The 25099-nt window shown below is 49.4% G+C and overlaps 10 non-coding genes across 10 annotated transcripts; all 10 read right to left on the bottom strand.

Annotated features, from left to right (window-relative positions):
• Positions 1 to 684: 684 nt before the first annotated feature.
• On the bottom strand, positions 685 to 761 carry TRNAN-GUU (transfer RNA asparagine (anticodon GUU)). The gene has a single exon. It is a non-coding gene; the product is annotated as a tRNA-Asn (tRNA).
• A 1980-nt stretch (positions 762 to 2741) lies between these two features.
• On the bottom strand, positions 2742 to 2818 carry TRNAN-GUU (transfer RNA asparagine (anticodon GUU)). Its single transcript has one exon. It is a non-coding gene; the product is annotated as a tRNA-Asn (tRNA).
• Positions 2819 to 3999: 1181 nt separating this feature from the next.
• TRNAN-GUU (transfer RNA asparagine (anticodon GUU)) lies at positions 4000 to 4076 on the bottom strand. The gene has a single exon. It is a non-coding gene; the product is annotated as a tRNA-Asn (tRNA).
• A 7206-nt stretch (positions 4077 to 11282) lies between these two features.
• On the bottom strand, positions 11283 to 11359 carry TRNAN-GUU (transfer RNA asparagine (anticodon GUU)). The gene has a single exon. It is a non-coding gene; the product is annotated as a tRNA-Asn (tRNA).
• Positions 11360 to 13339: 1980 nt separating this feature from the next.
• TRNAN-GUU (transfer RNA asparagine (anticodon GUU)) lies at positions 13340 to 13416 on the bottom strand. The gene has a single exon. It is a non-coding gene; the product is annotated as a tRNA-Asn (tRNA).
• A 66-nt stretch (positions 13417 to 13482) lies between these two features.
• TRNAN-GUU (transfer RNA asparagine (anticodon GUU)) lies at positions 13483 to 13559 on the bottom strand. The gene has a single exon. It is a non-coding gene; the product is annotated as a tRNA-Asn (tRNA).
• A 514-nt stretch (positions 13560 to 14073) lies between these two features.
• Positions 14074 to 14150, bottom strand: TRNAN-GUU (transfer RNA asparagine (anticodon GUU)). The gene has a single exon. It is a non-coding gene; the product is annotated as a tRNA-Asn (tRNA).
• Positions 14151 to 15396: 1246 nt separating this feature from the next.
• TRNAN-GUU (transfer RNA asparagine (anticodon GUU)) lies at positions 15397 to 15473 on the bottom strand. The gene has a single exon. It is a non-coding gene; the product is annotated as a tRNA-Asn (tRNA).
• Positions 15474 to 17453: 1980 nt separating this feature from the next.
• On the bottom strand, positions 17454 to 17530 carry TRNAN-GUU (transfer RNA asparagine (anticodon GUU)). Its single transcript has one exon. It is a non-coding gene; the product is annotated as a tRNA-Asn (tRNA).
• Positions 17531 to 18711: 1181 nt separating this feature from the next.
• TRNAN-GUU (transfer RNA asparagine (anticodon GUU)) lies at positions 18712 to 18788 on the bottom strand. Its single transcript has one exon. It is a non-coding gene; the product is annotated as a tRNA-Asn (tRNA).
• Positions 18789 to 25099: the final 6311 nt, after the last annotated feature.

Below are 25099 nucleotides of genomic sequence, written 5' to 3'. Positions count from 1 at the left end.
GCCAATTGCGCCAAGGAGACAGTCGTGCTCCACTCTCACCAGCATCAGAACATAGCTTCAAAGCTATCAGCCCAAAGAAAAAAAAGCGCCGCACCTCCACCGGGTAGGCTCGTACCTCCAACCTTTCGGTTAACAGCCGATCGCGCTAGCCAATTGCGCCACGGAGACAGTCCTGCTCCACACTCACCACCATCAGAACATATTTTCAAAGCTATCAGCCCAAAATAAAAAAAGCGACACACCACTCCCGGGAGGGCTCGAACCTCCAACCTTTCGGTTAACAGCCGATCGTGCTAGCCAATCGCGCCACGGAGACAGTCGTGCTCCACTCACACCACTGTCAGAACATTTCTTCAGAGCTATCAGCCCAAAGAAAAAAAGCGCCGCACCACCACCGGATGGGCTCGTACCTCTAACCTTTCGGTTGACAGCCGATCGCGCTAGCCAATTGCGCCACGGAGACAGTCGTGCTCCACTGTCACCACCATCAGAACATATCTTCAAAGCTATCAGCCCAAAGAATAAAAAGCAACACACCACTCCCGGGAGGGCTCGAACCTCCAACCTTCCGGTTAACAGCCTTTCGCATAGCCAATTGCGCCACGGAGACAGTCGTGCTCCACTCTCACCACCATCAAAGCATATTTTCAAAGCTATCAGCCCAAAATAAAAAAAGCAACACACCACTCCCGGGAGGGCTCGAACCTCCAACCTGTCGGTTAACAGCCGACCGCGCTAGCCAATTGCGCCACGGAGACAGTCGTGCTCCACTCTCACCACCATCAGAACATTTCTTCAAAGCTATCAGCCCAAAGAAAAAAAGCGCCGCACCACCACCGGGTGGGCTCGTACTTCCAACCTCTTGGTTAACAGCCAATCGCGCTAGCCAATTGCGCCACGGAGACAGTCCTGCTCCACTCTCACCACCATGAGAAAATACCTTCAAAGCTATCAGCCCAAAGAAAAAAAAGCAACACACCACTCCCGGGAGGGCTCGAACCTCCAACCTTCCGGTTAACAGCCTTTCGCATAGCCAATTGCGCCACGGAGACAGTCGTGCTCCACTCTCACCACCGTCAGAACATTTCTTCAGAGCTATCAGCCCAAAGAAAAAAAAAGTGCCGCACCACCACCGTGTGGGCTCGTACCTCCAACCTTTCGGTTAACAGCCGATCGCGATAGCAAATTGCGCCACGGAGACAGTCGTGCTCCACTCTCACCACCATCAAAACATATCTTCTAAGCTTTCAGCCCAAAAAAAGCAACACACCACTCCCGGGAGGGCTGGAACCTCTAACCTCTCGGTTAACAGCCGATCGCGCTAACCAATTGCGCCGCGGAGACAGCCGTGCTCCACTCTCACCACCATCAGAACATTTCTTCAAAGCTATCAGGCAGAAGAAAAAAAAGCGCCGCACCACCACCGGGTGGGCTCGTACCTCCAACCTCTCGGTTAACAGCCAATCGCGCTAGCCAATTGCGCCACGGAGACAGTCCTGCTCCACTCTCACCACCGTGAGAACATATCTTCAAAGCTATCAGCCCAAAGAAAAAAAAGCAACACACCACTCCCGGGAAGGCTCCAACCTCCAACCTTTCAGTTAACAGCCGATCGCATAGCCAATTGCGCCACGTAGACAGTCGTGCTCCACTCTCACCACCGTCAGAACATTTCTTCAGAGCTATCAGCCCAAAGAAAAAAAAGCGCCACACCACCACCGGGTGGGCTCGTACCTCCAAACTTTCGGTTAACAGCTGATCGCGCTAGCCAATTGCGCCACGGAGACAGTCGTGCTCCACTCTCACCACCATCAGAACATATCTTCAAAGCTATCAGCCCAAAGAAAAAAAAGCAATACACCACTCCCGGGAGGACTGTAACCTCCAACCTTTCAGTTAACAGCCGATCGCATAGCCAATTGCGCCATGGAGACAATCGTGCTCCACTCTCACCACCGTCAGAACATTTCTTCAGAGCTATCAGCCAAAAGGAAAAAAATCGCCGCACCACCACCGGGTGGGCTCCAACCTCCAACCTCTCGGTTAACAGCCGATCGCGCTAGCCAATTGCGCCAAGGAGACAGTCGTGCTCCACTCTCACCACCATCAGAACATATCTTCAAAGCTATCAGCCCAAAGAATAAAAAGCAACACACCACTCCTGGGAGGGCTCGTACCTCCAACCTTTCGGTTAACAGCCGATCGCGCTAGTCTATTGCGCCACGGAGACAGTCGTGCTCCACTCTCACCACCATCAAAACATATCTTCAAAGCTATCAGCCCAAAGAAAAAAAGTGCCGCACCACCACCGTGTGGGCTCGTACCGCCAACCTTTCGGTTAACAGCCGATTGCGATAGCAAATTGCACCACGGAGACAGTCGTGCTCCACTCTCACCATCATCAGAACATATCTTCTAAGCTATCAGCCCAAAAAAAGCAACACACCACTCCCGGGAGGGCTGGAACCTCCAACCTTTCAGTTAATAGCCGATCGCATAGCCACTTGCCCCATGGAGACAGTCGTGCTCCACTCTCACCACCGTCAGGACATATCTTCAAAGCTATCAGGCCAAAGAAAAAAAAGCGTCGCTCCTCCACCGGGTGGGCTCGTACCTCCAACCTTTCGGTTAACAGCCGATCGCGCTAGCCAATTGCGTCACGGAGACAGTCCTGCTTCACACTCACCACCATCAAAGCATATTTTCAAAGCTATCAGCCCAAAATAAAAAAAGCAACACACCACTCCCGGGAGGGCTCGAACCTCCGACCTGTCGGTTAACAGCCGACCGCGCTAGCCAATTGCGCCACGGAGACAGTCGTGCTCCACTCTCACCACCATCAGAACATTTTTTCAAAGCTATCAGCCCAAAAAAAGCACCGCACCACCACTGGGTGGGCTCGTACCTCGAACCTCTCGGTTAACAGCCAATCGCGCTAGCCAATTGCGCCACGGAGACAGTCCTGCTCTACTCTCACCACCATGAGAAAATACCTTCAAAGCTATCAGCCCAAAGAAAAAAAAGCAACACACCACTCCCGGGAGGGCTCGAACCTCCAACCTTCCGGTTAACAGCCTTTCGCATAGCCAATTGCGCCACGGAGACAGTCGTGCTCCACTCTCACCACCGTCAGAACATTTCTTCAGAGCTATCAGCCCAAAGAAAAAAAAAGTGCCGCACCACCACCGTGTGGGCTCGTACCTCCAACCTTTCGGTTAACAGCCGATCGCGATAGCACATTGCGCCACGGACACAGTCGTGCTCCACTCTCACCACCATCAGAACATATCTTCTAAGCTATCAGCCCAAAAAAAAGCAACACACAACTGCCGGGAGGGCTGGAAACTCCAACCTCTCGGTTAACAGCCGATCGCGCTAGCCAATTGCGCCACGGACACAGTCGTGCTCCACTCTCACCACCATCAGGACATATCCTCAAAGCTATCAGGCCAAACAAAAAAGCGCCGCACCACCACCGTGTGGGCTCGTACCTCCAACCTTTCGGTTAACAGCCGATCGCGCTAGCCAATTGCGTCACGGAGACAATCCTGTTTCACACTCACCACCATCAAAACATATTTTCAAAGCTATCAGCCCAAAATAAAAAAAGCAACACACCACTCCCGGGAGGGCTGGAACCTCTAACCTCTCGGTTACCAGCCGATCGCGCTAGCCAATTGCGCCACGGAGACAGCCGTGCTCCACTCTCACCACCATCAGAACATTTCTTCAAAGCTATCAGGCCAAAGAAAAAAAAGCGCCGCACCTCAACCGGGTGGGCTCGTACCTCCAACCTTTCGGTTAACAGCCGATCACACTAGCCAATTGCGTCACGGAGACAGTCCTGCTTCACACTCACCACCATCAAAACATATTTTCAAAGCTATCAGCAGCCGATCGCGCTATCCAATTGCGTCACGGAGACAGTCCTGCTTCACACTCACCACCATCAAAACATATTTTCAAAGCTATCAGCCCAAAATAAAAAAAGCAACACACCACTCCCGGGAGGGCTCGAACCTCCAACCTGTCGGTTAACAGCCGACCGCGCTAGCCAATTGCGCCACGGAGACAGTCGTGCTCCACTCTCACCACCATCAGAACATTTCTTCAAAGCTATCAGCCCAAAGAAAAAAAAGCGCCGCACCACCACCGGGTGGGCTCGTACCTCCAACCTCTCGGTTAACAGCCAATCGCGCTTGCCAATTGCGCCACGGAGACAGTCCTGCTCCACTCTCACCACCATGAGAACATATCTTCAAAGCTATCAACCCAAAGAAAAAAAAGCAACACACCACTCCCGGGAGGGCTCCAACCTCCAACCTTTCGGTTAACAGCCGATCGCATAGCCAATTGCGACATGGAGACAGTCGTGCTCCACTCTCACCTCCATCAGGACATATCTTCAAAGCTATCAGTCCAAAGAAAAAAAAGCGCCGCACCTCCACCGGGTGGGCTCGTACCTCCAACCTTTTGGTTAACAGTCGATCGCGCTAGCCAAATGCGTCACGGAGACAGTCCTGCTCCACACTCACCACCATCAAAACATATTTTCAAAGCTATCAGCCCAAAATAAAAAAAGCAACAGACCACTCCCGGGAGGGCTCGAACCTCCAACCTTTCGGTTAAAAGCCGACCGCGCTAGCCAATTGCGCAACGGAGACAGTCGTGCTCCACACTCACCACCATCAGGACATATCTTCAAAGCTATCAGGCCAAAGAAAAAAAAGCGCCGCACCTCCACCGGGTGGGCTCATACCTCCAACCTTTCCGTTAACAGCCAATCGCGCTAGCCAATTGCGTCACGGAGACAGTCCTGCTTCACACTCACCACCATCAAAACATATTTTCAAAGCTATCAGCCCAAAATAAAAAAAGCAACACACCACTCCCGGGAGGGCTCGAACCTCCAACCTGTCGGTTAACAGCTGATCGCGCTAGCCAATTGCGCCACGGAGACAGTCGTGCTCCACTCTCACCACCATCAGAACATATCTTCAAAGCTATCAGCCCAAAGAAAAAAAGCAATACACCACTCCCGGGAGGACTCGAACCTCCAACCTTTCAGTTAACAGCCGATCGCATAGCCAATTGCGCCATGGAGACAATCGTGCTCCACTCTCACCACCGTCAGAACATTTCTTCAGAGCTATCAGCCAAAAGGAAAAAAATCGCCGCACCACCACCGGGTGGGCTCCAACCTCCAACCTCTCGGTTAACAGCCGAACGCGCTAGCCAATTGCGCCAAGGAGACAGTCGTGCTCCACTCTCACCAGCATCAGAACATAGCTTCAAAGCTATCAGCCCAAAGAAAAAAAAGCGCCGCACCTCCACCGGGTAGGCTCGTACCTCCAACCTTTCGGTTAACAGCCGATCGCGCTAGCCAATTGCGCCACGGAGACAGTCCTGCTCCACACTCACCACCATCAGAACATATTTTCAAAGCTATCAGCCCAAAATAAAAAAAGCAACACACCACTCCCGGGAGGGCTCGAACCTCCAAACTTTCGGTTAACAGCCGATCGCGCTAGCCAATTGCGCCACGGAGACAGTCGTGCTCCACTCACACCACCGTCAGAACATTTCTTCAGAGCTATCAGCCCAAAGAAAAAAAAAGTGCCGCACCACCACCATGTGGGCTCGTACCTCCAACCTTTCGGTTAACAGCCGATCGCGATAGCAAATTGCGCCACGGAGACAGTCGTGCTCCACTCTCACCACCATCAGAACATTTCTTCAAAGCTATCAGCCCAAAGAAAAAAAAGCGCCGCACCACCACCGGATGGGCTCGTACCTCTAACCTTTCGGTTGACAGCCGATCGCGCTAGCCAATTGCGCCACGGAGACAGTCGTGCTCCACTCTCACCACCATCAGAACATATCTTCAAAGCTATCAGCCCAAAGAATAAAAAGCAACACACCACTCCCGGGAGGGCTCGTACCTCCAACCTTTCGGTTAACAGCCGATCGCGCTAGCCTATTGCGCCACGGAGACAGTCGTGCTGCTCCACTCTCACCACTATCAGAACATATCTTCAAAGCTATCAGCCCAAAGAAAAAAAAGCGCCGCACCACCTCCGGGTGGATTCGTACCTCCAACCTTTCGGTTAACAGCCGATCGCGCTAGCCAATTGCGCCACGGAGACAGTCCTGCTCCACTCTCACCACCATCAGAACATATTTCATTTCATTTCATTTCATTTCATTTATTTTACCCTCAATCGCACATAGCTTTACAGAGGGGAGTGGGGTACAGAAAAAAAAACTATAACCAAGAGCAAACATAGTAACATCAAAATAATAAAAATTACAAAACATGAAAATTTGATGTTAAGCAGTACAATGAATGTGCGTGTAAGTATCATCAGAATGGGGCAAACAGAGTACAAAAATATATATGTACAATATACACTTCACGTGTCATCACGTAAGTAATTCTGCACTGTAGATGAGAACAAGTCGTGACTTGAAATGGAAACCATGTCTGAGGGAAGGTGGTTCCAGTCGCTGGATGTGCGTGGGACGAAGGAATGATGAAAAGTGTTAGTGCGGCAGCTAATGACGTGTACCTTATGTTGATGATCTAAACGAGCTGAGCAATAGGCAGGAGTGGTAATGAACTGAGCTTTCAAAAGTGGATGATTGATTATCTTATGAAAAAGTATGAGACGAGATGCTTTGCGACGTGATTCAAGTGACTGTAGTGAAAGGCTCTGTTTCATTGACGTAATACTGCTAGTGCGATGGTAGTTAGATAGAATGAAGCGTGCTGCGTTATTCTGTACCATTTCAAGCGAGTGAGTCAAGTTCAGTTGAAAAGGATCCCAAATGGAGCATGCATATTCAAGTTTTGGACGAACTAGTGTTTTATACATGGTTAGTTTCACGGCTTGAGGGGCACGGCTAAAGTTGCGTCGTAGGTACCCTAGCATACGGTTGCTATTGTTAATAACATAGGTAATATGATGTTTCCAGTTCAAGTCAGATGTTATATGAATCCCCAAGTATTTATACGAAGTTACAGACTCTAGATCAACGTCATTTAAGATGTAGTTAACAGGGGGTCCGGTAGTTCGTGAGATACGTAAAACTTTACATTTGTTAGTGTTGAGATCCATGTGCCAAGTTCTACACCAGCTGGCAATATTATTAATGTCACTTTGCAAAGAAGTAGCGTCAGAGTTAGATGAGATTTCTCGGTAAACAACGCAGTCATCGGCGAAAAGGTGAATCGAAGAAGTTACAACATCGGGTAAGTCGTTAATATAAATAAGGAATAGTAAAGGGCCCAACACAGAACCCTGGGGCACACCAGAAGTAACGGGAGAAGAGGGTGAGCTGTAGTTGTTAGCAACAACGAATTGTGAGCGATTAATTAAGAAAAACTCGATCCAAGCAAGAATGCCGCCATCAATATTAAGGGTCCTAAGCTTATATAGTAGTAGGTGATGATTAATCTTGTCGAAAGCCTTCGAAAAGTCTAAAAAGATGCAGTCGACCAGTGAACTCCGATCTAGAATGATATGTAACGAATGGGTAAAACAAAGCAACTGTGTTTCACATGAGAATGACTTCCTAAATCCATGCTGTGACGTGCTAAAGAACGATTTTGATTCTAGAAAATTGACCAAGTAAGAGAAAATTATGTGCTCCAAAAGTTTGCATGGTATAGAAGTAAGTGAAATAGGTCGGTAATTAGTAACAGAATGCTTGTTTCCTGATTTGTGTAGCGGAACCACCTTTGCCTCTTTCCAAACGCGTGGCACCACACCTTCATTCAAAGACTGTTGGAATATTTTACACAGGAACATAGATGAGGCATGCTTAGTTTCTTTAAGGACTCTTGCGTTTATGTTGTCAACACCACAAGCAGAGGATATTCTGAGCGATTCAATTAGTTTTACAATTCCATGGGCCTCAGTCACTATAACAGACGTTGTTGGATAGTTGCGCGCTGGTAAAGAGACGGTAGCAGAAGTGGACGACCCTGAAAAGTTCCGGACAAAATTTTCGTTCAGGCGTGCTGCACACATCTCGGAAGATACGGGAAGGCCGTCCGAGTCAACAAGTACGATTTCACTGTCGTTGGTATTTGTAATAGTTTTCCAAAACTTTCTAGGGTTGCTTACAAGCATTGATGGCAGAGTGTTAGATAGAAAGTTAGCCTTAGCATCCGAAACTGCTGACGAGTAAACTCGCGCAGCACTCTCGTAGGAGCGCCAGCGTTTCTCCGTACTCTGGAGTTTCGCAGCACGAAACAAGCGTTTCTTTTTGTTAGAAAGTCGCTTTAGGTATGTATTGTACCAGGGTGAGCAAGAGCTCACAGGTATAGACTTTAAGGGAACAAAGGTACGAGTAAGTTCGTAGATTTTGTTAACAAACAGATCCCAGTTTTCCTGCACGGTTCTATTATCAAAGTCATGTAAATAAGTGTCGTAAAATAGAGAGAGTTCGTTGTTGATTGTCTCAAAGTTTGCAGCATTGTAGTTATAGATAACCTTGCGTTTCTTAGTAGCAGTTGGCATGCTGTTGCGTATGTAAAAATGTAGCAGACAGTGATCGCTGAGACCAGGAAGTGAGTTTAGTGCATGAATGTTGTCGGGCATTGTTGTAAGAATCAAGTCAAGAATGTGCGATGAAGAATTGGTGACGCGAGTTGGGTTATTCACCATCTGCGTAAAATTAAACAGGTTGCAAGTATCGAGAAAACATTGGCCATTTGAAGAAAATGGTACGACTTCTGGTAACGATGACGCCCACATTATGGTAGGATAGTTGAAGTCACCGAGAATAGTTATCGAAGAAGATGGGTACCGCATTGTAATTTCATTATTGTTATCGTGAAACTCCTGAACAAAGCTGATGTCTGTATCTGGAGGGCGGTAACAGACGCCAAGAACAAGCGTTTTATTATTCACAACCAACCCGCACCATATCACTTCCAATGTAGACGTCACGTTTATAAGAAAGGACTTGAAACGCTTCGAAATGGCAAGCAAAGTGCCACCACCCTGTCTTCCATCTCTATCGCGGCGGTAAATGTTCAACGATTTGGAAGTAGTAAAAATTTCCTTATCGCAAACATCAGCATTCAACCAAGTCTCGGTCACGGCAATCACGTCGGCTTCACAAGAATCGATAAAAGCGTCAAAAGCGTCCCGCTTTCCCATTATACTACGGATGTTCGTGTAGAGCACCGAAATAGGACGTGATACGATACTGCCACTTCCCCTTGCTGATTGTTATGAGGAGGCATTAGATGTCCGCGCACGGGACAAAAGTGCGGCATCAGGCAATAAACGTGCGTGAAGGTCATGGCTGTGATCAGAAGTTGAGTGCGCCCCATTTTCGATGCGGGATTCGCTGCCATTACTGCGAGAATGCGCAGTAGTCTCGCGAACAATGCCCGCGGAAGCATCATAACAATAGTTTCTGTGGTTAACAACGAGCTTGTCGTAACGAAGCTGAAAAGCGGGTCGGCCAGGCAATGATTTTGCATAATTGTGCAGCATCTTGCGCGCTGTTCTTGTAGCCTGACAGTAGTCCTCCGATACAGAGACTTTATGACTTCTCAGCTTCGATCGACGTGCCATCACAAGTTCTTTTGCTTTAAGGCTTGCAAATTTTACTATCACTGGTCGAGTTTTCTCGCGTATATATGGACCACCTAAACGATGGGCCTTTTCTACTGCATTCGGGTCGAACTCGGCGCCTAGGCTACTAGAGAGCAAGTTCGTAAGTGCCTCTTCAGTAGCTTGCCAGGTCTCATTTTTATCGGGCATACCGAAAAACACTAAGTTGCACCTTCGGGCTCTGTCCTCGAGGTCGTTTAGACGGGACACCAATGCGTCGTTTGTTTGAGTGATGCTGCCGATAGCTTCATTCGCGACCTGCAATTCCTTCTCAATGTCCGCAACCGAGTTAGTCCGCAGTTCAACCGTCGAAAGCCGCCTTTCAATCTCGCATAATTTGCTCGCCACAAGTTGCTGGTTGGCTTTCACCTCGCCGATCGCCTTTGCCAAATTGGACTGCTCAACGGCAGATGAATCACAGCGGGCGCTTATCTTAGAAAGCATTGCCATAACTTCTTTATGACGCGCATCAGAAGAAGCTGTGTTGTTCTCGACATCATCTTGTGGCCCAGGGGTCTTTTTTGGAGGCCCTGGGTTTGCTTCAACGTCACCGAAACACAAGAGTAGCGAGCAAAGGGCGTTAGTACACTCTCGCGACAAGACGTATAACACCTGTGGGCGTGGAAGCAGCAGTAAACAACGGTTACTTGTCTTCTTAGCATGTAATGAATCGATTTCACCAACCTGTATAACGTGAAAGCGAAGCTCGTAAGCCATCTTGATATCTTCAAAGCTATCAGCCCAAAGAAAAAAAAGCAACACACCACTCCCGGGAGGGCTCGAACCTCCAACCTTCCGGTTAACAGCCTTTCGCATAGCCAATTGCGCCACGGATACAGTCGTGCTCCACTCTCACCACCGTCAGAACATTTCTTCAGAGCTATCAGCCCAAAGAAAAAAAAAGTGCCGCACCACCACCGTGTGGGCTCGTACCTCCAACCTTTTGGTTAACAGCCGATCGCGATAGCAAATTGCGCCACGGAGACAGTCGTGCTCCACTCTCACCACCATCAGAACATATCTTCTAAGCTATCAGCCCAAAGAAAAAAAAGCGCCGCACCTCCACCGGGTAGGCTCGTACCTCCAACCTTTCGGTTAACAGCCGATCGCGCTAGCCAATTGCGCCACGGAGACAGTCCTGCTCCACACTCACCACCATCAGAACATATTTTCAAAGCTATCAGCCCAAAATAAAAAAAGCGACACACCACTCCCGGGAGGGCTCGAACCTCCAACCTTTCGGTTAACAGCCGATCGTGCTAGCCAATCGCGCCACGGAGACAGTCGTGCTCCACTCACACCACTGTCAGAACATTTCTTCAGAGCTATCAGCCCAAAGAAAAAAAGCGCCGCACCACCACCGGATGGGCTCGTACCTCTAACCTTTCGGTTGACAGCCGATCGCGCTAGCCAATTGCGCCACGGAGACAGTCGTGCTCCACTGTCACCACCATCAGAACATATCTTCAAAGCTATCAGCCCAAAGAATAAAAAGCAACACACCACTCCCGGGAGGGCTCGAACCTCCAACCTTCCGGTTAACAGCCTTTCGCATAGCCAATTGCGCCACGGAGACAGTCGTGCTCCACTCTCACCACCATCAAAGCATATTTTCAAAGCTATCAGCCCAAAATAAAAAAAGCAACACACCACTCCCGGGAGGGCTCGAACCTCCAACCTGTCGGTTAACAGCCGACCGCGCTAGCCAATTGCGCCACGGAGACAGTCGTGCTCCACTCTCACCACCATCAGAACATTTCTTCAAAGCTATCAGCCCAAAGAAAAAAAGCGCCGCACCACCACCGGGTGGGCTCGTACTTCCAACCTCTTGGTTAACAGCCAATCGCGCTAGCCAATTGCGCCACGGAGACAGTCCTGCTCCACTCTCACCACCATGAGAAAATACCTTCAAAGCTATCAGCCCAAAGAAAAAAAAGCAACACACCACTCCCGGGAGGGCTCGAACCTCCAACCTTCCGGTTAACAGCCTTTCGCATAGCCAATTGCGCCACGGAGACAGTCGTGCTCCACTCTCACCACCGTCAGAACATTTCTTCAGAGCTATCAGCCCAAAGAAAAAAAAAGTGCCGCACCACCACCGTGTGGGCTCGTACCTCCAACCTTTCGGTTAACAGCCGATCGCGATAGCAAATTGCGCCACGGAGACAGTCGTGCTCCACTCTCACCACCATCAAAACATATCTTCTAAGCTTTCAGCCCAAAAAAAGCAACACACCACTCCCGGGAGGGCTGGAACCTCTAACCTCTCGGTTAACAGCCGATCGCGCTAACCAATTGCGCCGCGGAGACAGCCGTGCTCCACTCTCACCACCATCAGAACATTTCTTCAAAGCTATCAGGCAGAAGAAAAAAAAGCGCCGCACCACCACCGGGTGGGCTCGTACCTCCAACCTCTCGGTTAACAGCCAATCGCGCTAGCCAATTGCGCCACGGAGACAGTCCTGCTCCACTCTCACCACCGTGAGAACATATCTTCAAAGCTATCAGCCCAAAGAAAAAAAAGCAACACACCACTCCCGGGAAGGCTCCAACCTCCAACCTTTCAGTTAACAGCCGATCGCATAGCCAATTGCGCCACGTAGACAGTCGTGCTCCACTCTCACCACCGTCAGAACATTTCTTCAGAGCTATCAGCCCAAAGAAAAAAAAGCGCCACACCACCACCGGGTGGGCTCGTACCTCCAAACTTTCGGTTAACAGCTGATCGCGCTAGCCAATTGCGCCACGGAGACAGTCGTGCTCCACTCTCACCACCATCAGAACATATCTTCAAAGCTATCAGCCCAAAGAAAAAAAAGCAATACACCACTCCCGGGAGGACTGTAACCTCCAACCTTTCAGTTAACAGCCGATCGCATAGCCAATTGCGCCATGGAGACAATCGTGCTCCACTCTCACCACCGTCAGAACATTTCTTCAGAGCTATCAGCCAAAAGGAAAAAAATCGCCGCACCACCACCGGGTGGGCTCCAACCTCCAACCTCTCGGTTAACAGCCGATCGCGCTAGCCAATTGCGCCAAGGAGACAGTCGTGCTCCACTCTCACCACCATCAGAACATATCTTCAAAGCTATCAGCCCAAAGAATAAAAAGCAACACACCACTCCTGGGAGGGCTCGTACCTCCAACCTTTCGGTTAACAGCCGATCGCGCTAGTCTATTGCGCCACGGAGACAGTCGTGCTCCACTCTCACCACCATCAAAACATATCTTCAAAGCTATCAGCCCAAAGAAAAAAAGTGCCGCACCACCACCGTGTGGGCTCGTACCGCCAACCTTTCGGTTAACAGCCGATTGCGATAGCAAATTGCACCACGGAGACAGTCGTGCTCCACTCTCACCATCATCAGAACATATCTTCTAAGCTATCAGCCCAAAAAAAGCAACACACCACTCCCGGGAGGGCTGGAACCTCCAACCTTTCAGTTAACAGCCGATCGCATAGCCACTTGCCCCATGGAGACAGTCGTGCTCCACTCTCACCACCGTCAGGACATATCTTCAAAGCTATCAGGCCAAAGAAAAAAAAGCGTCGCTCCTCCACCGGGTGGGCTCGTACCTCCAACCTTTCGGTTAACAGCCGATCGCGCTAGCCAATTGCGTCACGGAGACAGTCCTGCTTCACACTCACCACCATCAAAGCATATTTTCAAAGCTATCAGCCCAAAATAAAAAAAGCAACACACCACTCCCGGGAGGGCTCGAACCTCCGACCTGTCGGTTAACAGCCGACCGCGCTAGCCAATTGCGCCACGGAGACAGTCGTGCTCCACTCTCACCACCATCAGAACATTTTTTCAAAGCTATCAGCCCAAAAAAAGCACCGCACCACTCCCGGGAGGGCTCGAACCTCCAACCTGTCGGTTAACAGCCGACCGCGCTAGCCAATTGCGCCACGGAGACAGTCGTGCTCCACTCTCACCACCATCAGAACATTTCTTCAAAGCTATCAGCCCAAAGAAAAAAAAGCGCCGCACCACCACCGGGTGGGCTCGTACCTCCAACCTCTCGGTTAACAGCCAATCGCGCTTGCCAATTGCGCCACGGAGACAGTCCTGCTCCACTCTCACCACCATGAGAACATATCTTCAAAGCTATCAGCCCAAAGAAAAAAAAGCAACACACCACTCCCGGGAGGGCTCCAACCTCCAACCTTTCGGTTAACAGCCGATCGCATAGCCAATTGCGACACGGAGACAGTCGTGCTCCACTCTCACCTCCATCAGGACATATCTTCAAAGCTATCAGTCCAAAGAAAAAAAAGCGCCGCACCTCCACCGGGTGGGCTCGTACCTCCAACCTTTTGGTTAACAGTCGATCGCGCTAGCCAAATGCGTCACGGAGACAGTCCTGCTCCACACTCACCACCATCAAAACATATTTTCAAAGCTATCAGCCCAAAATAAAAAAAGCAACACACCACTCCCGGGAGGGCTCGAACCTCCGACCTGTCGGTTAACAGCCGACCGCGCTAGCCAATTGCGCCACGGAGACAGTCGTGCTCCACTCTCACCACCATCAGAACATTTTTTCAAAGCTATCAGCCCAAAAAAAGCGCCGCACCTCCACCGGGTGGGCTCATACCTCCAACCTTTCCGTTAACAGCCAATCGCGCTAGCCAATTGCGTCACGGAGACAGTCCTGCTTCACACTCACCACCATCAAAACATAATTTCAAAGCTATCAGCCCAAAATAAAAAAAGCAACACACCACTCCCGGGAGGCCTCGAACCTCCAACCTGTCGGTTAACAGCTGATCGCGCTAGCCAATTGCGCCACGGAGACAGTCGTGCTCCACTCTCACCACCATCAGAACATATCTTCAAAGCTATCAGCCCAAAGAAAAAAAGCAATACACCACTCCCGGGAGGACTCGAACCTCCAACCTTTCAGTTAACAGCCGATCGCATAGCCAATTGCGCCATGGAGACAATCGTGCTCCACTCTCACCACCGTCAGAACATTTCTTCAGAGCTATCAGCCAAAAGGAAAAAAATCGCCGCACCACCACCGGGTGGGCTCCAACCTCCAACCTCTCGGTTAACAGCCGAACGCGCTAGCCAATTGCGCCAAGGAGACAGTCGTGCTCCACTCTCACCAGCATCAGAACATAGCTTCAAAGCTATCAGCCCAAAGAAAAAAAAGCGCCGCACCTCCACCGGGTAGGCTCGTACCTCCAACCTTTCGGTTAACAGCCGATCGCGCTAGCCAATTGCGCCACGGAGACAGTCCTGCTCCACACTCACCACCATCAGAACATATTTTCAAAGCTATCAGCCCAAAATAAAAAAAGCGACACACCACTCCCGGGAGGGCTCGAACCTCCAACCTTTCGGTTAACAGCCGATCGTGCTAGCCAATCGCGCCACGGAGACAGTCGTGCTCCACTCACACCACTGTCAGAACATTTCTTCAGAGCTATCAGCCCAAAGAAAAAAAGCGCCGCACCACCACCGGATGGGCTCGTACCTCTAACCTTTCGGTTGACAGCCGATCGCGCTAGCCAATTGCGCCACGGAGACAGTCGTGCTCCACTGTCACCACCATCAGAACATATCTTCAAAGCTATCAGCCCAAAGAATAAAAAGCAACACACCACTCCCGGGAGGGCTCGAACCTCCAACCTTCCGGTTAACAGCCTTTCGCATAGCCAATTGCGCCACGGAGACAGTCGTGCTCCACTCTCACCACCATCAAAGCATATTTTCAAAGCTATCAGCCCAAAATAAAAAAAGCAACACACCACTCCCGGGAGGGCTCGAACCTCCAACCTGTCGGTTAACAGCCGACCGCGCTAGCCAATTGCGCCACGGAGACAGTCGTGCTCCACTCTCACCACCATCAGAACATTTCTTCAAAGCTATCAGCCCAAAGAAAAAAAGCGCCGCACCACCACCGGGTGGGCTCGTACTTCCAACCTCTTGGTTAACAGCCAATCGCGCTAGCCAATTGCGCCACGGAGACAGTCCTGCTCCACTCTCACCACCATGAGAAAATACCTTCAAAGCTATCAGCCCAAAGAAAAAAAAGCAACACACCACTCCCGGGAGGGCTCGAACCTCCAACCTTCCGGTTAACAGCCTTTCGCATAGCCAATTGCGCCACGGAGACAGTCGTGCTCCACTCTCACCACCGTCAGAACATTTCTTCAGAGCTATCAGCCCAAAGAAAAAAAAAGTGCCGCACCACCACCGTGTGGGCTCGTACCTCCAACCTTTCGGTTAACAGCCGATCGCGATAGCAAATTGCGCCACGGAGACAGTCGTGCTCCACTCTCACCACCATCAAAACATATCTTCTAAGCTTTCAGCCCAAAAAAAGCAACACACCACTCCCGGGAGGGCTGGAACCTCTAACCTCTCGGTTAACAGCCGATCGCGCTAACCAATTGCGCCGCGGAGACAGCCGTGCTCCACTCTCACCACCATCAGAACATTTCTTCAAAGCTATCAGGCAGAAGAAAAAAAAGCGCCGCACCACCACCGGGTGGGCTCGTACCTCCAACCTCTCGGTTAACAGCCAATCGCGCTAGCCAATTGCGCCACGGAGACAGTCCTGCTCCACTCTCACCACCGTGAGAACATATCTTCAAAGCTATCAGCCCAAAGAAAAAAAAGCAACACACCACTCCCGGGAAGGCTCCAACCTCCAACCTTTCAGTTAACAGCCGATCGCATAGCCAATTGCGCCACGTAGACAGTCGTGCTCCACTCTCACCACCGTCAGAACATTTCTTCAGAGCTATCAGCCCAAAGAAAAAAAAGCGCCACACCACCACCGGGTGGGCTCGTACCTCCAAACTTTCGGTTAACAGCTGATCGCGCTAGCCAATTGCGCCACGGAGACAGTCGTGCTCCACTCTCACCACCATCAGAACATATCTTCAAAGCTATCAGCCCAAAGAAAAAAAAGCAATACACCACTCCCGGGAGGACTGTAACCTCCAACCTTTCAGTTAACAGCCGATCGCATAGCCAATTGCGCCATGGAGACAATCGTGCTCCACTCTCACCACCGTCAGAACATTTCTTCAGAGCTATCAGCCAAAAGGAAAAAAATCGCCGCACCACCACCGGGTGGGCTCCAACCTCCAACCTCTCGGTTAACAGCCGATCGCGCTAGCCAATTGCGCCAAGGAGACAGTCGTGCTCCACTCTCACCACCATCAGAACATATCTTCAAAGCTATCAGCCCAAAGAATAAAAAGCAACACACCACTCCTGGGAGGGCTCGTACCTCCAACCTTTCGGTTAACAGCCGATCGCGCTAGTCTATTGCGCCACGGAGACAGTCGTGCTCCACTCTCACCACCATCAAAACATATCTTCAAAGCTATCAGCCCAAAGAAAAAAAGTGCCGCACCACCACCGTGTGGGCTCGTACCGCCAACCTTTCGGTTAACAGCCGATTGCGATAGCAAATTGCACCACGGAGACAGTCGTGCTCCACTCTCACCATCATCAGAACATATCTTCTAAGCTATCAGCCCAAAAAAAGCAACACACCACTCCCGGGAGGGCTGGAACCTCCAACCTTTCAGTTAACAGCCGATCGCATAGCCACTTGCCCCATGGAGACAGTCGTGCTCCACTCTCACCACCGTCAGGACATATCTTCAAAGCTATCAGGCCAAAGAAAAAAAAGCGTCGCTCCTCCACCGGGTGGGCTCGTACCTCCAACCTTTCGGTTAACAGCCGATCGCGCTAGCCAATTGCGTCACGGAGACAGTCCTGCTTCACACTCACCACCATCAAAGCATATTTTCAAAGCTATCAGCCCAAAATAAAAAAAGCAACACACCACTCCCGGGAGGGCTCGAACCTCCGACCTGTCGGTTAACAGCCGACCGCGCTAGCCAATTGCGCCACGGAGACAGTCGTGCTCCACTCTCACCACCATCAGAACATTTTTTCAAAGCTATCAGCCCAAAAAAAGCACCGCACCACCACTGGGTGGGCTCGTACCTCGAACCTCTCGGTTAACAGCCAATCGCGCTAGCCAATTGCGCCACGGAGACAGTCCTGCTCTACTCTCACCACCATGAGAAAATACCTTCAAAGCTATCAGCCCAAAGAAAAAAAAGCAACACACCACTCCCGGGAGGGCTCGAACCTCCAACCTTCCGGTTAACAGCCTTTCGCATAGCCAATTGCGCCACGGAGACAGTCGTGCTCCACTCTCACCACCGTCAGAACATTTCTTCAGAGCTATCAGCCCAAAGAAAAAAAAAGTGCCGCACCACCACCGTGTGGGCTCGTACCTCCAACCTTTCGGTTAACAGCCGATCGCGATAGCACATTGCGCCACGGACACAGTCGTGCTCCACTCTCACCACCATCAGAACATATCTTCTAAGCTATCAGCCCAAAAAAAAGCAACACACAACTGCCGGGAGGGCTGGAAACTCCAACCTCTCGGTTAACAGCCGATCGCGCTAGCCAATTGCGCCACGGACACAGTCGTGCTCCACTCTCACCACCATCAGGACATATCCTCAAAGCTATCAGGCCAAACAAAAAAGCGCCGCACCACCACCGTGTGGGCTCGTACCTCCAACCTTTCGGTTAACAGCCGATCGCGCTAGCCAATTGCGTCACGGAGACAATCCTGTTTCACACTCACCACCATCAAAACATATTTTCAAAGCTATCAGCCCAAAATAAAAAAAGCAACACACCACTCCCGGGAGGGCTGGAACCTCTAACCTCTCGGTTACCAGCCGATCGCGCTAGCCAATTGCGCCACGGAGACAGCCGTGCTCCACTCTCACCACCATCAGAACATTTCTTCAAAGCTATCAGGCCAAAGAAAAAAAAGCGCCGCACCTCAACCGGGTGGGCTCGTACCTCCAACCTTTCGGTTAACAGCCGATCACACTAGCCAATTGCGTCACGGAGACAGTCCTGCTTCACACTCACCACCATCAAAACATATTTTCAAAGCTATCAGCAGCCGATCGCGCTATCCAATTGCGTCACGGAGACAGTCCTGCTTCACACTCACCACCATCAAAACATATTTTCAAAGCTATCAGCCCAAAATAAAAAAAGCAACACACCACTCCCGGGAGGGCTCGAACCTCCAACCTGTCGGTTAACAGCCGACCGCGCTAGCCAATTGCGCCACGGAGACAGTCGTGCTCCACTCTCACCACCATCAGAACATTTCTTCAAAGCTATCAGCCCAAAGAAAAAAAAGCGCCGCACCACCACCGGGTGGGCTCGTACCTCCAACCTCTCGGTTAACAGCCAATCGCGCTTGCCAATTGCGCCACGGAGACAGTCCTGCTCCACTCTCACCACCATGAGAACATATCTTCAAAGCTATCAACCCAAAGAAAAAAAAGCAACACACCACTCCCGGGAGGGCTCCAACCTCCAACCTTTCGGTTAACAGCCGATCGCATAGCCAATTGCGACACGGAGACAGTCGTGCTCCACTCTCACCTCCATCAGGACATATCTTCAAAGCTATCAGTCCAAAGAAAAAAAAGCGCCGCACCTCCACCGGGTGGGCTCGTACCTCCAACCTTTTGGTTAACAGTCGATCGCGCTAGCCAAATGCGTCACGGAGACAGTCCTGCTCCACACTCACCACCATCAAAACATATTTTCAAAGCTATCAGCCCAAAATAAAAAAAGCAACAGACCACTCCCGGGAGGGCTCGAACCTCCAACCTTTCGGTTAAAAGCCGACCGCGCTAGCCAATTGCGCAACGGAGACAGTCGTGCTCCACACTCACCACCATCAGGACATATCTTCAAAGCTATCAGGCCAAAGAAAAAAAAGCGCCGCACCTCCACCGGGTGGGCTCATACCTCCAACCTTTCCGTTAACAGCCAATCGCGCTAGCCAATTGCGTCACGGAGACAGTCCTGCTTCACACTCACCACCATCAAAACATATTTTCAAAGCTATCAGCCCAAAATAAAAAAAGCAACACACCACTCCCGGGAGGGCTCGAACCTCCAACCTGTCGGTTAACAGCTGATCGCGCTAGCCAATTGCGCCACGGAGACAGTCGTGCTCCACTCTCACCACCATCAGAACATATCTTCAAAGCTATCAGCCCAAAGAAAAAAAGCAATACACCACTCCCGGGAGGACTCGAACCTCCAACCTTTCAGTTAACAGCCGATCGCATAGCCAATTGCGCCATGGAGACAATCGTGCTCCACTCTCACCACCGTCAGAACATTTCTTCAGAGCTATCAGCCAAAAGGAAAAAAATCGCCGCACCACCACCGGGTAGGCTCCAACCTCCAACCTCTCGGTTAACAGCCGAACGCGCTAGCCAATTGCGCCAAGGAGACAGTCGTGCTCCACTCTCACCAGCATCAGAACATAGCTTCAAAGCTATCAGCCCAAAGAAAAAAAAGCGCCGCACCTCCACCGGGTAGGCTCGTACCTCCAACCTTTCGGTTAACAGCCGATCGCGCTAGCCAATTGCGCCACGGAGACAGTCCTGCTCCACACTCACCACCATCAGAACATATTTTCAAAGCTATCAGCCCAAAATAAAAAAAGCAACACACCACTCCCGGGAGGGCTCGAACCTCCAACCTTTCGGTTAACAGCCGATCGTGCTAGCCAATCGCGCCACGGAGACAGTCGTGCTCCACTCACACCACTGTCAGAACATTTCTTCAGAGCTATCAGCCCAAAGAAAAAAAGCGCCGCACCACCACCGGATGGGCTCGTACCTCTAACCTTTCGGTTGACAGCCGATCGCGCTAGCCAATTGCGCCACGGAGACAGTCGTGCTCCACTCTCACCACCATCAGAACATATCTTCAAAGCTATCAGCCCAAAGAATAAAAAGCAACACACCACTCCCGGGAGGGCTCGTACCTCCAACCTTTCGGTTAACAGCCGATCGCGCTAGCCTATTGCGCCACGGAGACAGTCGTGCTGCTCCACTCTCACCACTATCAGAACATATCTTCAAAGCTATCAGCCCAAAGAAAAAAAAGCGCCGCACCACCTCCGGGTGGATTCGTACCTCCAACCTTTCGGTTAACAGCCGATCGCGCTAGCCAATTGCGCCACGGAGACAGTCCTGCTCCACTCTCACCACCATCAGAACATATTTCATTTCATTTCATTTCATTTCATTTATTTTACCCTCAATCGCACATAGCTTTACAGAGGGGAGTGGGGTACAGAAAAAAAAACTATAACCAAGAGCAAACATAGTAACATCAAAATAATAAAAATTACAAAACATGAAAATTTGATGTTAAGCAGTACAATGAATGTGCGTGTAAGTATCATCAGAATGGGGCAAACAGAGTACAAAAATATATATGTACAATATACACTTCACGTGTCATCACGTAAGTAATTCTGCACTGTAGATGAGAACAAGTCGTGACTTGAAATGGAAACCATGTCTGAGGGAAGGTGGTTCCAGTCGCTGGATGTGCGTGGGACGAAGGAATGATGAAAAGTGTTAGTGCGGCAGCTAATGACGTGTACCTTATGTTGATGATCTAAACGAGCTGAGCAATAGGCAGGAGTGGTAATGAACTGAGCTTTCAAAAGTGGATGATTGATTATCTTATGAAAAAGTATGAGACGAGATGCTTTGCGACGTGATTCAAGTGACTGTAGTGAAAGGCTCTGTTTCATTGACGTAATACTGCTAGTGCGATGGTAGTTAGATAGAATGAAGCGTGCTGCGTTATTCTGTACCATTTCAAGCGAGTGAGTCAAGTTCAGTTGAAAAGGATCCCAAATGGAGCATGCATATTCAAGTTTTGGACGAACTAGTGTTTTATACATGGTTAGTTTCACGGCTTGAGGGGCACGGCTAAAGTTGCGTCGTAGGTACCCTAGCATACGGTTGCTATTGTTAATAACATAGGTAATATGATGTTTCCAGTTCAAGTCAGATGTTATATGAATCCCCAAGTATTTATACGAAGTTACAGACTCTAGATCAACGTCATTTAAGATGTAGTTAACAGGGGGTCCGGTAGTTCGTGAGATACGTAAAACTTTACATTTGTTAGTGTTGAGATCCATGTGCCAAGTTCTACACCAGCTGGCAATATTATTAATGTCACTTTGCAAAGAAGTAGCGTCAGAGTTAGATGAGATTTCTCGGTAAACAACGCAGTCATCGGCGAAAAGGTGAATCGAAGAAGTTACAACATCGGGTAAGTCGTTAATATAAATAAGGAATAGTAAAGGGCCCAACACAGAACCCTGGGGCACACCAGAAGTAACGGGAGAAGAGGGTGAGCTGTAGTTGTTAGCAACAACGAATTGTGAGCGATTAATTAAGAAAAACTCGATCCAAGCAAGAATGCCGCCATCAATATTAAGGGTCCTAAGCTTATATAGTAGTAGGTGATGATTAATCTTGTCGAAAGCCTTCGAAAAGTCTAAAAAGATGCAGTCGACCAGTGAACTCCGATCTAGAATGATATGTAACGAATGGGTAAAACAAAGCAACTGTGTTTCACATGAGAATGACTTCCTAAATCCATGCTGTGACGTGCTAAAGAACGATTTTGATTCTAGAAAATTGACCAAGTAAGAGAAAATTATGTGCTCCAAAAGTTTGCATGGTATAGAAGTAAGTGAAATAGGTCGGTAATTAGTAACAGAATGCTTGTTTCCTGATTTGTGTAGCGGAACCACCTTTGCCTCTTTCCAAACGCGTGGCACCACACCTTCATTCAAAGACTGTTGGAATATTTTACACAGGAACATAGATGAGGCATGCTTAGTTTCTTTAAGGACTCTTGCGTTTATGTTGTCAACACCACAAGCAGAGGATATTCTGAGCGATTCAATTAGTTTTACAATTCCATGGGCCTCAGTCACTATAACAGACGTTGTTGGATAGTTGCGCGCTGGTAAAGAGACGGTAGCAGAAGTGGACGACCCTGAAAAGTTCCGGACAAAATTTTCGTTCAGGCGTGCTGCACACATCTCGGAAGATACGGGAAGGCCGTCCGAGTCAACAAGTACGATTTCACTGTCGTTGGTATTTGTAATAGTTTTCCAAAACTTTCTAGGGTTGCTTACAAGCATTGATGGCAGAGTGTTAGATAGAAAGTTAGCCTTAGCATCCGAAACTGCTGACGAGTAAACTCGCGCAGCACTCTCGTAGGAGCGCCAGCGTTTCTCCGTACTCTGGAGTTTCGCAGCACGAAACAAGCGTTTCTTTTTGTTAGAAAGTCGCTTTAGGTATGTATTGTACCAGGGTGAGCAAGAGCTCACAGGTATAGACTTTAAGGGAACAAAGGTACGAGTAAGTTCGTAGATTTTGTTAACAAACAGATCCCAGTTTTCCTGCACGGTTCTATTATCAAAGTCATGTAAATAAGTGTCGTAAAATAGAGAGAGTTCGTTGTTGATTGTCTCAAAGTTTGCAGCATTGTAGTTATAGATAACCTTGCGTTTCTTAGTAGCAGTTGGCATGCTGTTGCGTATGTAAAAATGTAGCAGACAGTGATCGCTGAGACCAGGAAGTGAGTTTAGTGCATGAATGTTGTCGGGCATTGTTGTAAGAATCAAGTCAAGAATGTGCGATGAAGAATTGGTGACGCGAGTTGGGTTATTCACCATCTGCGTAAAATTAAACAGGTTGCAAGTATCGAGAAAACATTGGCCATTTGAAGAAAATGGTACGACTTCTGGTAACGATGACGCCCACATTATGGTAGGATAGTTGAAGTCACCGAGAATAGTTATCGAAGAAGATGGGTACCGCATTGTAATTTCATTATTGTTATCGTGAAACTCCTGAACAAAGCTGATGTCTGTATCTGGAGGGCGGTAACAGACGCCAAGAACAAGCGTTTTATTATTCACAACCAACCCGCACCATATCACTTCCAATGTAGACGTCACGTTTATAAGAAAGGACTTGAAACGCTTCGAAATGGCAAGCAAAGTGCCACCACCCTGTCTTCCATCTCTATCGCGGCGGTAAATGTTCAACGATTTGGAAGTAGTAAAAATTTCCTTATCGCAAACATCAGCATTCAACCAAGTCTCGGTCACGGCAATCACGTCGGCTTCACAAGAATCGATAAAAGCGTCAAAAGCGTCCCGCTTTCCCATTATACTACGGATGTTCGTGTAGAGCACCGAAATAGGACGTGATACGATACTGCCACTTCCCCTTGCTGATTGTTATGAGGAGGCATTAGATGTCCGCGCACGGGACAAAAGTGCGGCATCAGGCAATAAACGTGCGTGAAGGTCATGGCTGTGATCAGAAGTTGAGTGCGCCCCATTTTCGATGCGGGATTCGCTGCCATTACTGCGAGAATGCGCAGTAGTCTCGCGAACAATGCCCGCGGAAGCATCATAACAATAGTTTCTGTGGTTAACAACGAGCTTGTCGTAACGAAGCTGAAAAGCGGGTCGGCCAGGCAATGATTTTGCATAATTGTGCAGCATCTTGCGCGCTGTTCTTGTAGCCTGACAGTAGTCCTCCGATACAGAGACTTTATGACTTCTCAGCTTCGATCGACGTGCCATCACAAGTTCTTTTGCTTTAAGGCTTGCAAATTTTACTATCACTGGTCGAGTTTTCTCGCGTATATATGGACCACCTAAACGATGGGCCTTTTCTACTGCATTCGGGTCGAACTCGGCGCCTAGGCTACTAGAGAGCAAGTTCGTAAGTGCCTCTTCAGTAGCTTGCCAGGTCTCATTTTTATCGGGCATACCGAAAAACACTAAGTTGCACCTTCGGGCTCTGTCCTCGAGGTCGTTTAGACGGGACACCAATGCGTCGTTTGTTTGAGTGATGCTGCCGATAGCTTCATTCGCGACCTGCAATTCCTTCTCAATGTCCGCAACCGAGTTAGTCCGCAGTTCAACCGTCGAAAGCCGCCTTTCAATCTCGCATAATTTGCTCGCCACAAGTTGCTGGTTGGCTTTCACCTCGCCGATCGCCTTTGCCAAATTGGACTGCTCAACGGCAGATGAATCACAGCGGGCGCTTATCTTAGAAAGCATTGCCATAACTTCTTTATGACGCGCATCAGAAGAAGCTGTGTTGTTCTCGACATCATCTTGTGGCCCAGGGGTCTTTTTTGGAGGCCCTGGGTTTGCTTCAACGTCACCGAAACACAAGAGTAGCGAGCAAAGGGCGTTAGTACACTCTCGCGACAAGACGTATAACACCTGTGGGCGTGGAAGCAGCAGTAAACAACGGTTACTTGTCTTCTTAGCATGTAATGAATCGATTTCACCAACCTGTATAACGTGAAAGCGAAGCTCGTAAGCCATCTTGATATCTTCAAAGCTATCAGCCCAAAGAAAAAAAAGCAACACACCACTCCCGGGAGGGCTCGAACCTCCAACCTTCCGGTTAACAGCCTTTCGCATAGCCAATTGCGCCACGGATACAGTCGTGCTCCACTCTCACCACCGTCAGAACATTTCTTCAGAGCTATCAGCCCAAAGAAAAAAAAAGT

The sequence above is a fragment of the Rhipicephalus microplus genome, unplaced genomic scaffold (assembly GCF_043290135.1).
Source record: "Rhipicephalus microplus isolate Deutch F79 unplaced genomic scaffold, USDA_Rmic scaffold_13, whole genome shotgun sequence".
NCBI lineage: Eukaryota > Metazoa > Arthropoda > Arachnida > Ixodida > Ixodidae > Rhipicephalus > Rhipicephalus microplus.
Note: the sequence above shows the minus strand (reverse complement) of the source record. Positions and strands in the feature narration are given on the sequence as shown.